The following is a 12,617-nucleotide window of genomic DNA, read 5'->3' on the forward strand; positions in this document are numbered from 1 at the left end:
CACTGCTATAACATCTCTAGATTAGAGAGTAGGCATATAGTAGGCACTCATTAGATATCTGGAAGTAAATAATACAGGAAGAGGGAGAGATTAGACGAGATAACCTGTGAGAGAAGTTTGAAAGCTAAGTGCTGATAACCTGGGCTAAGGATTTGGCCATAGTTGGAGAGAAAAGAACACAGTTTACACATCTGCTGCTGCTGCTAAGTCGCTTCAGTCGTGTCCGACTCTGTGCAACCCCAGAGACGGCAGCCCACCAGGCTCCCCCGTCCCTGGGATTCTCCAGGCAAGAACACTGGAGTGGGTTGCCATTTCCTTCTCCAATGCATGAAAGTGAAAAGTGAAAGTGAAGTCGCTCAGCTGTGTCCGACTCCTAGCGACCCCACGGACTGCAGCCCGCCAGGCTCCTCCGTCCATGGGATTCTCCAGGCAAGAGTACTGGAGTGGGGTGCCATTGCCTTCTCTGGGCTAGGGAGGAAGAAATAACAGAGTACCAAACAGAATGGAAATGTCGAAGACTTGAAACCATTTGGGGAAATCATGGTATCCCTTCTAGAATCCGGAAATCTGAGATAGCAATGGGTGTTTAGCTTTAGCTTGATTGTGTAATGGGAAGAGTCCCGTAGAAGTCATTATCAGGTCGAAACACTGCAACCATCCCAGAGGGCGTAGCTTTCAGAAATTTGACATTTTGTAGGGGGAAATGTTCTATTTTTTATTACTTTTCTTCTCAGGAAGTCTATAAAGTGTGGAAATCAAGTGAACCAAGAGTTGGCCAAGACCCCCTTGGAAGTGAAGCTGGTGGCCCAGCGTAAGCATCCCCCACCCGTTGCTGCCTGCCCCTCCTTCCCCTCCTGCATTTTTCCCATGTGGCTCTGAGCGCTGCTCAGGAAACTATCTTTGGCAGTATTTGTGAGGATTGCCAGCTTCAGCTAAGCAACCATTCACTTGAACTGAACTAGAAGCTGAGGGGAGAATGTATAAGAAGTTGCCAAATGAAGTTTTTGTTTTGTTTTATTTCTCTTGCTCTGTGGATCCACAGGGCAAAGGGGAGGACTGGGACAAAACAGTGCTTCCCCACATCCCCTAGCTAACAAGGGTCTAGCTTTAAAGACAATGGGAATTTTACATGTGCAGTTACCAAACTAGAAGCATTTCTATTCTCAGAAATAGAAATAATATTTTCCTCGATGATCTGCTTCAAATACCAGTAACTTACCTTTCTGACATCCCAGTATTGCCATTCTAAAATATGAAATGAAAGATCAAATATGAGAAGTTTTCCTCATAAGAACATCCAGAAAATAGGTATTGTATGTGCTTGCGTATCATAGTGGAATTTACTATAGGTGATAGAAAAAAAAATATTTGCAGTGAAAACAGTATGAGGTTTCCAGAAAATGAATGTATTCAGAGAACTCACAGAGACAGTGCTTTATTAGCTGAACTTAATTAATTGGGCTTCCCAGGTGGCTCAGTGGTAAAGAATTCACTTGGAGACTTGGGTTTGATCCTTGGGTTGGGAAGATCCACTGGAGAAGGAAATGGCAACCCTCTCCAGTATTCTCGCCTAGGGAATCCCATGGCCAGAGGAGCCTGGCAGGCTGCAGTGCACAGGGTTGCAAGAAGTTGAACATGACTGGGCAGCTGAGCATGCAGACACAATTAATTCATTAATTCTCAGGCTCACAGAATTAACAAGTGGCTCAGGACATTTGTTAATATAATTAAAGTGGACTTGCTGTGGGGAATAGTTTTGTACACTGATTCACTGGCTATTCGCTGAGCCTCATTTCTTAAGTCTAATGTTTATGGACTGACTGAATGTCTCTCTCGTCACCCCACCAAATTCATATATTGAAGTTGTAACGCTGATGTGGTGATATTTGGAGATGGGACCTTCTGGAGGTTAGGTTTAGGTGCTGCTGCTGCTGCTGCTGCTAAGTCACTTTGGTCGAGTCCGACTCTGTGCGACCCCATAGACGGCAGCCCACTAGGCTCCCCCGTCCCTGGGATTCTCCAGGCAACAACACTGGAGTGGGTTGCCATTTCCTTCTCCAATGCATGAAAGTGAAAAGTTTAAAGTGAAATCGCTCAGTCGTGTCCGCTCGGTTTAGGTGAGGTCATGAGAATAGGGGCTCCAGTGTTGGGATTAGTATTTTTGTAAGAGGAAGAAGAGAGACCAGAGCTCACTCTCTTTATTGACCATGTGGGGACACAGTGAGAAGGCGGTTCTTCAGGAAGGGGCTTCTTACCAGGAGCCCAATCTGCTGGCACCTTGATCTTGGACTTCCCAGCCTCCAGAACTGAGGGAAGTCCACATCTGTTGTTTAAGCCATCCAGTCTATGTATTCAAATACATAGTAGCCAGGGCTGACTAAAACAGTAGTGTGTCTCAGACTTGAGTGTGCCTAAGAGTAACTTGGACGCATATTTAATACATGCATTCCCGAATCCCAACCTAAAGGAAATTAGTCTGGAATGGATCTGTCTCTGTATTCTTCAGTTTAAGTAGACTTCAGAGTGATTCTGGTGTAGGCTCTTCTGGACAGTAATATGATAAATACTATTTATAGCAAGGTAAGTGGCTTGCTCCTTGGAAGAAAAGCTGTGACAAACCTAGACAGTGTATTAAGAAGCAGAGACATCATTTTGCCAACAAAGGTCCATCTATCTAGCCAAAGCTATGGTTTTTTCCAGTAGTCATGTACGGATGTGAGAATTAGACCATAAAGAAGGCTGAGCACTGAAGAATTGATGCTTTCAAATTGTGGTGCTGAGGAAGACTCTTGAGAGTCCCTTGGACTCTGCAAGGAGATCAAACCAGTCAATTCTAAAGGAAATCAACCCTAAATATTCATTGCAAGGACTGATGCTGAAGCTCAAATCCTTTGGCCACTTGATGCCAAGAGCCAACTCACTGGAAAAGACCCTGATGCTGGGAAAGATTGAGGGCAGGAGGAGAGGGTGACAGGATGAAATAGTTGGATGGCATCACTGACTCAATGGACATGAGCTTGAACAGACTCCGAGAGGCAGTGGAGGACAGGGAAACTTACCATGCTGCTGTCTCTGGGGTCACAAAGAATCAGACATGACTTAGCAACCAAACAACAAAGTGAGTGATTATTGTTTGTGGTCTGAGTGTGTGCGTAGGAAGGGAAGGGTGAGGGGAACTGCTCAGAGTCTGCCCCTCAGGGTTCCTTCTGTCCTACTTCATATATCTCAACCTTTTCCCTCCCATGACTATACTTCCAATTACCAGATTCCCTAGCAACATCATAGCAACAGACACACATTTAGAATTTTAGAAGGAAAAAAGTGGGGCAGGGGAACACTCTATAACATCTCAATGGCTTTCCTAGAGGCATGTCATTTGTTCAATAACTATAGGAAAGATGGCTTTTCTCTCAAATTTCTGCATCACATTTGTTCAGGAAATCATAGCCATTGAAAGGCTCTGCTGCTGCTGCTGCTGCTGCTGCTGCTAAGTCGAGTCAGTCGTGTCCGACTCTGTGTGACCCCATAGACAGCAGCCCACCTGGCTCCCCCGTCCCTGGGATTCTCCAGGCATGAATACTGGAGTGGGTTGCCATTTCCTTCTCCAATGCATAAAAGTAAAAAGTGAAAGTGAAATCTCTCAGTAGTGTCCAACTCTTCGAGACCCCATGGACTGTAGCCCACCAGGCTCTTCCGTCCATGGGATTTTCCAGGCAAGAATACTGGAGTGGGTGGCCATGTCCTTCTCCATCGAAGGGCTCTACTTAGACAAAATTGTATAATAGGTAAAAATTATAATTGTTCTTTCTGCCACTCCCCACCAAACTCGAAGAAGTTAGCTTTTCTGAAAAAGATGAACCTTTAAATCCAATGTGTTGGAAAGTTGGTGAACTACATGGACCTAAACATATATGGTCTTTCATATTTCTTGCATGAAAGATTATTTCCTAGGTAAAATTCAGACACTGTTAGGAACTAAGGGAGAGGTCCTTTTGGAGGGAGTTGGGGATTTAACATTCTTTTAAACATCTTTCTCAAGAGTAGCTCTTGAGCAAAGTCTGTGGAGGATCTAAGTCCCATGTTTTGACTCCTTAATTCTGAAGTGAGGTATGGTCTGGCCACCAGTATATCTGGACTTGACAGAAATCACTGGGATTAATGCATCAGCTTGTAGAGGGTCTTTGCTTTTTTAAGGAAAAATAAGATGCTTCAAAATAGAAACTGCTAATTATATTCTCCAGATCTCATTTTCTCCTTGAGACAGATACAAATTCCAACTGTTTCTGACCCTAGAGTGTCATCTCCCAAATTGGCACGTATTTCGACATATTTTGTGAAAGCAGTTTCCATTATGTTATATTCACCAACACATGGTACGTTGAAACTGTTAAGCAAAATACAAAATATTACTAATAATCTATCTGCTAAGTATTATTAACATTCAAAAGAAACAGCCTCCACCAGATGGGGAGACAGATCTGTGATACCCATTCGTGTTTTTATGTCCATGAAGTAGCACAAATCACAAATCAGAGTAAGACTTTCAAGTAAATACTCCTATTTCAGCTCTTTGGTTGTCTGAAATGAACTATTAATTCATGTGACAAGACAGCAGGTTTCCTGCCTGTGGGGAAGTACCCAGGTCAGAGACCCGTGAGGTCTGTGGGTCTTCCCAGAGCCGCCCTACTGAGCCTTTGGAATCACCAGCAGGTCACTTTGCCTCTCTTGCTCTTAGTGTGTTTAAAATCTGGAAACTTTGAATCCATCATTTTTCAAGTTGTTCTTTATATTAGGAATAAATGCCCAAAGGTGTGAAATGCTCAGAGTTTCTTACATAAAGATGAATGACTGCTTCAGCTGGGTGAAGAAATTTCAAACTTGTATTAGTCTACAAACCATTTTTACCAGCTCTTTTATTTGGTAGGAAGTAGTTTGGTTGTAAAGAGAAATATAATTATTTTAGCCTTAACAAGCAAAACTGGTTTTCATCTCCTTGCTGGCTATTTGTGAGACTATATTCTTGCTACCTGGATTAAGTTTTACAGATAGCAATGTTCGCTGAGGGCTTCCCTGGTGGCTCAGAGGTTAAAGCATCTGCCTGGAATGTGGGAGACCTGGGTTCGAAATGTTCGCTGAAATCAGGCTCCAGGAAAACATAGTTCTGTCACATTTTCATATCTAAATGTTTATTTCTCAGTTTGTTAACAAACCTATCATCTTCACAGAATTTTCTGATTCTCATTTTCCCCCTTAGTTCTTTTAATTATTTGTAAATAATTTTTTAGTTTATTTCTTCCATTTGCATTTCTTTGCCCCTCAGAAGAGATTGTGTCTCTCTCAGGGTGAAGAGAGATGGAGCTTGTCAAATTCTCTTCTGGCTCCATTTCTTTCACCATTGGTCTCTCTCTCTGTCTCTCTTTTTTAACCAAAGCCCCTCTACTTGGGGCTCAGAAAATATTTGATGCATGAAATGAAATCCCCCCACAGAAACATAAACTTGGGAGGCAGTGTAGCATAGTAGCAAACAGAATGGGACTTGGGACAAGGAAGTGAGTTTTGAATTCTAGTGCTTGTCTTGTTAACTATCTGAACTGTGGACAATTTACCTCTGGGCACCTCTTTCTTCTTCTACTAACTGGGGATTACAGTACCTACCTCATAGGGTTCTTGTGAGTATTAAATTAGGAAATGCAGTGGGTTAGCAGAGTTTTCAGAACATGGCCATGGGTCAGTAATTATCTGTTATTATGACATTATGATGGCAACCCACTCCAGTATTCTTGCCTGGAGAATCCCATGGATGGAGGAGCCTGGTAGACTACAGTCCATGGGGTTGCAAAGAGTCAGACATGACTGAGCAACTTCACTTCACTTCATGACATTATGATAGTTTTTTCACCTTAAAGCATCTGACACAGTGTCTCCACAGAATGCTGGAATATCTATATATGGAATTTTTAAATCTAAATACATCTTTTCAATGATGGAATAGACTTTTTTGTTCAGTTGATAATTCTGGTAACCTCTTCTCTACTCAAGAGTTTCAAATTTGATTTTTGGAATACTTTCAACTTTACATGTTTCTGAGATTTAGTGTGTGTATTAACATTTTTTATGTCCTCATTTGTATGTCCTGAATCTTGTTTGGCATATACAGGTGCTTAATAATATTTACTCATTGATTGCTTCCCTGTTAGCCACCTTTTATTTAACCTCTTTTTAGGGTAATCTGGCCAAAACTGTCAGTACTACTCCCATGCTACATATATATAAGTTGTAATATTTTTTCAAGCTATGTGTCTAGTGTCAAGGTTTTGAAATTTTCTCTCTGGTGGATACCTATACTCTTCCAATTGAATTTACTCAAATGTTGTGTGTTTGTGTATGTGGAGAGGCTGTGGCAAAGGCAATATTGTGCAAAGGCAATGATAGTGAAGTAAATTCTAATAAGGAATAAACATGTGAGCTTTCTGTGGAGGTACTTCTCTTTATATATGATTTTATTTCCAAACATGATATTTTAGTCTCTGCTTATATAGATTCTATCTTAATGTTTTCAAGATCTTTTCTTGTGTTCTGTTCCTAAAAGTTCAGTGTACAGTTTCCAGCTCAGTAGAAAGATTACTCATTTGGTGAGGACCTATTACATTCTGTGTAGACTCAGACTTCTTAGAATGGCTCTGTCCCAAGGAGAAGTCACAAGTATATTAATGGCCTACTTTGCCTGTACCAAGAGAATTGATTCCCCTTTGTTTCTAAGGAAAATCATTTTGAGGGTACTCACCACGATGTGATGAATGGCACTATAAAAACACTTTGGGGCTTTAGAAGGGAGAATACTGGCTTAAAAGTTATTTATTCCTTGCAGTCTAATTTTACTCCTCTAAAGCTATATTCAGTTTTGGAATGTCACTTCTCTGTTCTGTTTCCTTAACAATCCATATGAATGTTTCTACCTCCAATGTTAATGCTCACCACGCAGTAAAGAAGACAGCACTAAATTGTGTTTTGAGTTGCTGATTTACCTTACTCTTTGTTGTATATTTTGCCAAATATAACCTAGAAATTTATTTCTTGAGTTCTGTCATTTATTCCTCCACTGTCTGGTAGAACTGGCTTTTCGATGCTTGGGACTTGAAGAAACATTTGAGTGGGATGGCAAGTCTACCAAGATATTTGCTCAAGACTCTTAAAGAATCCTACACAAGGATGTCTTGGAACCAGATTTTTAAGTGAACAAAGTGAAAACCTGTTTCTCTCGTGGTTATTGTAGGCTTTTCTATTTTTAAAGTAACCTTCACATATGGTACCTCCCTATAAATCTAAATAGACTCCATATTGATATATGCATGATTTGAGCTTACTCTTCATGATACAGGAAAGTGATGAACTCAAGCTGAATTTTGTTGGCTTTTCAGATTGTTTTAGTATGAAAGGGCTACCGTGTTCTAAAAGAATTGCTGGATCATGTTAATGTACGCATTCATTAATAAGTATATACACTATTACATTCCTAGCACACTCTATTAATTATGGAAATCATTTTCATTTCAATAGTGGAATTTACATGACAACAGCTTCTGGGACTCAGTGGAGCATCAGACCAGCATGTCACAGAACTCCCTGGTAGTATGGGTGTTGACAGGGTTCTGTTGACACCAAATTTGCAATGAAAATGTCTCATAAATGTGCATCCACATAGCACATTACTTAGAAGGGATCAGCTTCATATTCACATAGGTCATGAATGTCAAAGATGAAAAATTTCTCTACACTTGCATTGCTAAAATAAATTATTGAGAATATACAGTCACACACATACACAGGAATGACCTGAAAGATGTGTCATAAATATTTAGAAAAGATGTCCAGATATAAAACTGCGACCTTTGTGTTCTCTCCTGTAACTTTATAAAGCTTTTGTATTTTACAAATCCTGTGTAAAGGTTGGAAAGAGTGTAAATCAGATAAGAGAATGAACTGGTCCAGAGGGATTATAATAGGGAATAAATTACAAGATCAAATGGGACCAAGGGAAAATTAGACTGAATGTCACAACAAAAGTTTTTGATAGGGAGAACTATTAAACTGTAAAAGAATCTTTCAAAGATAATAGAGGTCATTACTTGAGCCATTTAAAATCGGACTGGACTGAAGTACTCTAAAACATAATGTGCTGTAGAGACCAAGACTATATTAGATGAAGAAGGAGGGGGATGACCTAACAGTTTCTGCCTTCTCCATTATGAATATGATTGTACTCATTTTATGTGTTCAGTCTTGGTGGATAATCTTCTACAATTTTATGCTACTTCTTGGGAGCAATTTCAACAAATTCATGTAATGCAGAATTGGTTGCATTTAGCAGAATCTCAGAAAAGATGAAAATGCACACTAAGCTCAGTGTAAAATAGCAAAGTGAGACAACTATGAGTAAACATTGCTACTTTTGAGAGGAGTAAACCCTGGAGGAAAAAAAAGAAAACCTTACTTTGGAACTCTGGCCATATTCCAATGTGCATGAATGCACACTGTCCTGGCTTTCAATGGAGGTTAGGTATTAATTTTCTTTTGTTTAATGGTATCTTGGGAACTTGTCGAGTGTAGGATAACAAATTGAAACATTTTATCCCCAAGATAATGGGCTATATTTTGGCAGGAGGTAACTACAACCCTGGAGAAAAAAAAAAATCATGTACCATTTTGTAACTGGATGAAAAAGAGAAAATGGTTTAACTTGATAAAAAGAATTTGACATAAAACAAGAAAGAGAAAAAGGTACCTGGGGAAGTTGTAAAAAAAAATGTGATTGCTGGGAATCTTTCAAACTAAGACTGCCCTTGCTCTTCTGTGGTTCTAGATGGTCACTTGTCATGAAGTAGAGAAGTAAGATAGGTGGCCTTCTGACAATTATCCTAGTTCTTTCACTCAATAAAAGTATTAATTTAAATTTAATAAAAATAAAGATTACTGCTCTTTATTCCATCTGAGCATTTACTCAACTTACCAATTTTAATTGCAGTGAGTAAAATCAGAGTGGGGCTCATTTAAATGTTTGGTAATTGTGGGGAAAAGTCATTGACTTACCCTCTTTTCAGGTGTACAGTACAACTTTTAAAAAAGACAGTAGGATGTATTTTCATTATGTATAATGTTTTCTGTTTATGTAGCCTTCCATCTCTTTTCTCAATGTATTGATTATAGATATTTCTGAAGTCTAAAAAATGCCATTAATTAAATAGGTGACTTTCTCTCCCTGTCTCCAAATATAATTTATTGCTTGCGTTGGCATAGTTTTCTACAAGCTGAATTTCACATTTCATTGGTATGAATCTAGCTCATAGAACAGGAGGCTTTATAGTTTTTTTTTTTTTTGGAGGGGAGGGGTTATCAGTTTTAAAAGGTATTCTTACCATTTATCATTCTTTCTAGCCCAATGAATGTAGATACTCTGAAATTTTCATTCTCTTATTTGTGATAATATAAATTTCAAGACTTCTCCTGTTTCCATCCTGAGCATCTGAGTTACTCTGAACAGCAATCAAGTCTTAGGGCGTGTCTATACAAAATACCCATGCACTCCTCCTGCTTGGTCAGCACTTGAAAGGGTGGACACATAAAACCTACAGGTGTGAGAAATCTTTGTAAATACCAGACATTGCCATGATGTAAGGGAATAGATCACTTTATTGAAGACTGATATTATAATACTTCACAAATCTATTCAAATTCTATTGGGTTGCTTTGAGGAAAAATGTGCATAGTACTATAGAACCATTAACTAATAGAGTATCCTAAACATCTTTGGTAGGAAGTGTGTAATCCACCAGAGTTTAGGGTCTGTTTTTTGTCATGCCAAGATTACATATGTTTCCACGAACAATTAGAGTCTAAGTAACAGTCTTAAAATACGTAATCAGATAAACCAAAGCAGACCTAAATTTGAGTAAATGAACAATATTTCTGTACTAATCAATGCTTTTTTCTTCCAAAGAAACACAACATAGCTCTAATAAATAGTTCTAGTTCTAAAATCATGTAGCACAGATAAATTTAAGCAGAGAAATTTAAAAGTAACAAACTACTGCTGAGATCCTTAACTCACAGAAACCTCAACTTCGAATATACTGATATGTAACTATGTTTCTGTATATGTCAAACATAGCACTATTCAAATAGCAGTATAAATAATTTTACTAGCAAATTAGCTGAGCACTTGAGTGCAGATTATTAGAAGTATATAGTTCTATTGTTATTAAAATTTACAATGCTTTAAAATACTTAAAAGGCAGGGGCATGTCCCCTTAAGATATCTACCTGAGAGTGCTACACCTCTGGGAACCCTCTACACTTGCTAATCCAGGGAAGGAACTAGAAGGAAATCTAAATGAAATCCTTAAGAAACGAGCTTATTGGGTATATTACCTAGTCTATTTCTGGATCCCGCCCTCTCTGAGTTATCTCACTGTCAGATAAGAAAATGGAACAGGATTGACGAAGAGATATGCTCCCAGTCTGGCTCTTTGATTTTGCGCTCAAGCCAAAAGGAGCGGAGGGCATGAGTTAAGCATCCTTGACAGGCGTGCTTGTGGGAGAGCCAACCTCTGGCAGCACAGCGTCTCCCAGCTGCGACGCGGACCAGCTCCGCTGACCGCTGCCCACCTCGCCTGGCAACCTCCACACCCACATGAAACCGCCTGTGTGGCAGCCAGTCACCGCACGTTTTCCTGTGCACAAAACTGGGGGAACCCCCCGATAGAAACGTATCCCGGAGCCGAGAGCAGAGCTGGAGGTGGTTGGCTGGTGAGACTGGTCTCTCTGGGGGTCTGCGAGCGCTCGTCAGTCCCTCCACCTCTCCAACCCTGGGCACCCGATATGTACCCCGAAATCTGCCTCCCTCCCGGAGTCATAGATGAGCGCGTACACACACAAACTCTCATTCACGCACACCCACCTTGCTGCCCCCCACCCTCCCCACCCCTGCCAGAAAGGTAGAGACTGGTCCGGGCTCTGCCTCAACTTTACGGGCTGTGCCTGCCCCACGCGGCACCCGAGCCTCCGCGCCTTCGCTGGGCGCCCTCCAGAGGGACACGTCCTCCTCGGGGCCCCTTACCTCTCACCGACAACTCCCGGCAGGGACTGGAGCGGACCGCGGTGGCAGCAGTGGCGGCCGAGCCTGCACCCGGGCTCTGGCTCATGGTTGGTCTTCCTCATCCGACACAAAAGAGGTAGCTTGCCGGCTTTGTCCTTTCCCAATCCAAGGGAGAACTTATTTTGCCCCCGAAATGGCCAACTTGTACGCGCTGCTTCCTGTCACAGTGCCCCCTGCCCCCGCCCCCTCCAGGCTGCGTGCTGGACCACTGCCCGGTGGCAGAGCATCCAGGCTTCCGAGTCAGTGGGGAGTGGGAAAAGGGAGGGTGGGAGGAGAAGAGAGGGAGGAGGTTGGGAAAAGGGGAGGGGGTGCAGTGGTCTTCCAAGGAGGGGAGGGGAGCAGTTCTCTGCCGAGTGCCTGTCCTTCTCCTTAGGGGCAAACCCACTTCCCAGCTAGGTAGCAACTTTCCTTCACCTTGGCCGGGCTGAAACCTTCGCATCTAATTGGGACTCTCTTGGCAGAGGCACGGACAGTTCTGGCATCCTCTCCTTCTCCTTTTCTTTTGCTCCTTTCTTACCCTCCCGTTTCCCCTTTCCCTCTTCGTCCCCCCTTTCTCCCTCCCTTAACAGGGGTGTATCTGCAGAGTCTTCAGTGAGCCAGGGTACCCAGAGGGGAGGATTATTATACAGAAAGCCAGGGCGATTTTGCTGGTGGCTTTACCTCTCTGTTTAAAATCCTGAAGCAGTGCCTGCAAAGGTTGGTAAATTTCGGAGGGGTCGGGTGGAGGGGAATGGGGGCAGCAGGGAGGTCGGAGGCTCTAACTTTGAAGCTCTGCTCGAGCTCGTGGCCTGCGGGAGAACCGGGACTGTCAGCCCTGGAAGAACTCTCCTGTGGTCCCAGTGCAACCGGAGGACCGCATGCTGGAAGAGACAGAGAGGGAGCGAGCTTGGGAGGCCGATGTGCAGCTCTGCCCCACACGCCGCTCAACTGCACATTGAGAGCCCCTGGAGAGGGCTTGTGCAGAACAATCTCTGGGTCAGACGGGAGGGGGACGCTCCTGTTTCCTAGCAACCCTCATCAATCTTCTCGGGATAGCTCCCTCTGAAGGAATTCGATTGGACAGCCCCTGGAGGGAAACCACGCCCCTTCAAAAAATGCTGGGCTGCTGCTTTTTCGCATTCTCCCAAATTTCTTGGGTGGAATAAGATTAGAGGGGAGTGCTGTATAATCTCCCTTCTTATCATCAGATGTTTCTACACCGCCTGCTGGCAGCGACCCTCCCTCCCCCACATTAGTTCTTTTCTAGTCCTACTTGTGGTTAGCAGACACAATGATTTTTACAGAACCTCTTCTCTCTTCTTAAAATTAAATAAATAACCTAAAATCGGTGACGTAGGCACAAAAGAGAAAATGCACACGGAAATAGCTGTAATAGACTCCGAGCTGCAAATAAAATCCTAAACGTGAAATTCCAGGCCTCTTTCTGTGTATAATTTCAAAATGAAAATTCACTGTCAATAATTTC

The 12,617-nt window shown here is 42.1% G+C and overlaps 1 protein-coding gene across 1 annotated transcript in view; it reads right to left on the reverse strand.

The window, feature by feature from the left end:
* Positions 1-12,091, reverse strand: part of GRM3 (glutamate metabotropic receptor 3) — a 252,104-nt gene extending 240,013 nt beyond the window's left edge. The window contains exon 1 of the mRNA XM_061413764.1: positions 11,114-12,091. The gene's annotated coding sequence lies outside the window, so the exon portion shown is untranslated. The remainder of the gene's footprint in view (positions 1-11,113) is intronic.
* Positions 12,092-12,617: the final 526 nt, after the last annotated feature.

This window comes from Bos javanicus, chromosome 4 (genome assembly GCF_032452875.1).
Source record: "Bos javanicus breed banteng chromosome 4, ARS-OSU_banteng_1.0, whole genome shotgun sequence".
In the NCBI taxonomy this organism is placed as follows: domain Eukaryota; kingdom Metazoa; phylum Chordata; class Mammalia; order Artiodactyla; family Bovidae; genus Bos; species Bos javanicus.